At 39.2% G+C, this 2,346-nt stretch overlaps 1 pseudogene; it reads left to right on the forward strand.

The window, feature by feature from the left end:
* The first annotated feature begins 478 nt into the window (after positions 1-478).
* LOC139465618 (heparan-sulfate 6-O-sulfotransferase 2-like) lies at positions 479-1,834 on the forward strand (annotated as a pseudogene).
* The last annotated feature ends 512 nt before the right edge of the window (positions 1,835-2,346 follow it).

A 2,346-nucleotide genomic window follows, 5' to 3' on the forward strand; every position in this document is an offset into this window, starting at 1 on the left:
GCAATGCTGTCTTTGGAAATCATTAAAATCAAATTTAGGTTCAAATCGTTACAACAAAATATTTTCTGTCCATATAAACATGCACTACAAAACTAGAATCAAGCCCGAAACATTATATTCACGTTAAGCATAATTTGAATGCGATTACAATCATCAGATTGAGATGAGCTCAAATGACACGTTGCAACACAAATTGTTGTCAAATATGAGTGAGTGAGTGAGTGAGCATGGTTTAAGGCCGCTTTTAGCAATATTCCACCACTGTCACGGCGGGGGATACCAAAAATAGGCTTTAAACATTGTACCCATGTGGGGAATCGAACCCAGGTTTCGAAGTAACAGGCAAACATTCTAACTACTTGGCTCCCTCGCCGCTCCTTGTGAAAAATAAAAATATCGCATCATGCAATGTTAATAAAAAGGAGAGTTGGATATTCTTGTGATATAAGTTTGTTCCGTCAACTGATGTACGTTGTTCTTTTTCAGATTTGTCAGGTGGTTCCCACTGGCTCGCTGATGTTACGAAAGGCTTTACTGATATTCGGATTTATATCCGTCGTTGGTTTTCTATGGATAACATGCGTCAGTTTTTCTCTGGTTTCATATAATTTTAATGAAATTAACACTGTTGAGAAAGTGTACGGGAAGGACGTACAAACATTTTACATTGATAAGAGGGGACATGACGTCTTAGTCTTCGTACAAATACCCTACACAGGAGAGAGCGATTTGTCAACGTTGCTACAGAACGGCCTTATATATGGCAACTGTCCAAAATGTATAACACAAAGGGACTGCCCATGCCATATATATAGCAGAGAATCAGTATTGTTTTCCAGCATTAAGCATCCATGGCCGTGTGGCGAGTACCCAGATTTGAGGACGCTGGAGGCGTGTATAGGCTCCTCTCGAAACTTAGGCGTTCGTCGAAGACGACGAAACAAAATGAGGCACGTAACAAAACATGTCACGGTAATGTTTCGTATATGTCTAAATACATTGATTCTTTAATGTAATGTGTTTTATTTTACCGAAGTATCGATGCTCATGGTTATTGCTGCGAATGATATCTGAGTGTGTGTTGTACTAAATTGCAATCCCGTTCACTAGGACAGGCTCGTTCCAAGTGAATATCTTCCAAGATTTACGAATCGTTGTGTGAAATGTTTCTTTAATTACATACATACACACGTCACCTACTGTAATCTCTCTCAAATATGTAACAGGTTACACATGATACATTTTCACTTTCAGGTATCTTTACATGATACTTCTACGATACCCAGCACACCATTTCTACCATGAGTGGAACGAAGTAAAAAATCATGGATGGCCAAAGTGGTCTCAGGTTCCTTCAGACAAACTAGACCATGCGAGCCGAGAATGCCGTGCAATGTCCAAGGGGAAAGATGTCAGTTTCAAAACTTTTACTGGCTGTCCACAGAACCCCGCCATCAACAGACAAACGCAAATGTTAGCAAATATGTCCTTAGACGAATGCCTTTCTACTACTAAAATGTCGGAAATTCAGTGTTATGATAAAATGTTGAGCAGTGCTAAAGATACCCTTAAACATATGGCATTCTTGGGAATAACGGAGTATTCGTACATGACTCAGGTGTTGTTTGAAGAGACGTTTCAGTTAAAGGTAATCGATAAGTATGTTCATCCGCCGAATATGAAAACATTCATGTCTTCTTACGATATTTCACGTGAAGAATTCGAGGTCATTTCTACGCTCAACAAATATGATTTCTTGCTGTATGATTATGCACTAGAGTTATTCTTTGAACGATATGACACTCTTGTCACGTACAGGGATACTGAATCCTAACAAAGAGGGCATTTTTTCACCAACTGTTTCCCTTTTTTGTTTCGGCGTGTAGTCGTAATAAATCATGTATACAAGAACAAAGATACTCATTTATATGTGTTCCCTTGCCTGACGTTCTGTTCAAATGCTCTGTTTTGGTTTGTGAAACACAGGGACGTATGCATACAATACAACCATCTGTAGCAAATGTAACAGCAGAAGTCCTGACAGGGCATATTAGATACACTTAGTACCCACGGTATTTTGGTTGCTGGTGGCCAACGGAGTTTAGTAATCACATAAAAAATAGTTAAAGATGATTTGTAGTATTAGTCTGGTTATTGTTTATTATTACTAAATTCGTGCCATCGTGCTAACAATTTCGCTATATCATTTGCTCATGAGGTGAGGTGAGGTGAAATTGGGTTTAACGTCGCGTCCAAGATTATTGCACTTATATAGCGACGTGCATGCACGTGTGTGTGAGTGTGTGGCTGCTTGTACTAGTCTGGACTGATGCCGATATATAGTGC

The sequence above is a fragment of the Haliotis cracherodii genome, unplaced genomic scaffold, assembly GCF_022045235.1.
Source record: "Haliotis cracherodii isolate W230 unplaced genomic scaffold, xgHalCrac1.p SCAF_18, whole genome shotgun sequence".
NCBI lineage: Eukaryota > Metazoa > Mollusca > Gastropoda > Lepetellida > Haliotidae > Haliotis > Haliotis cracherodii.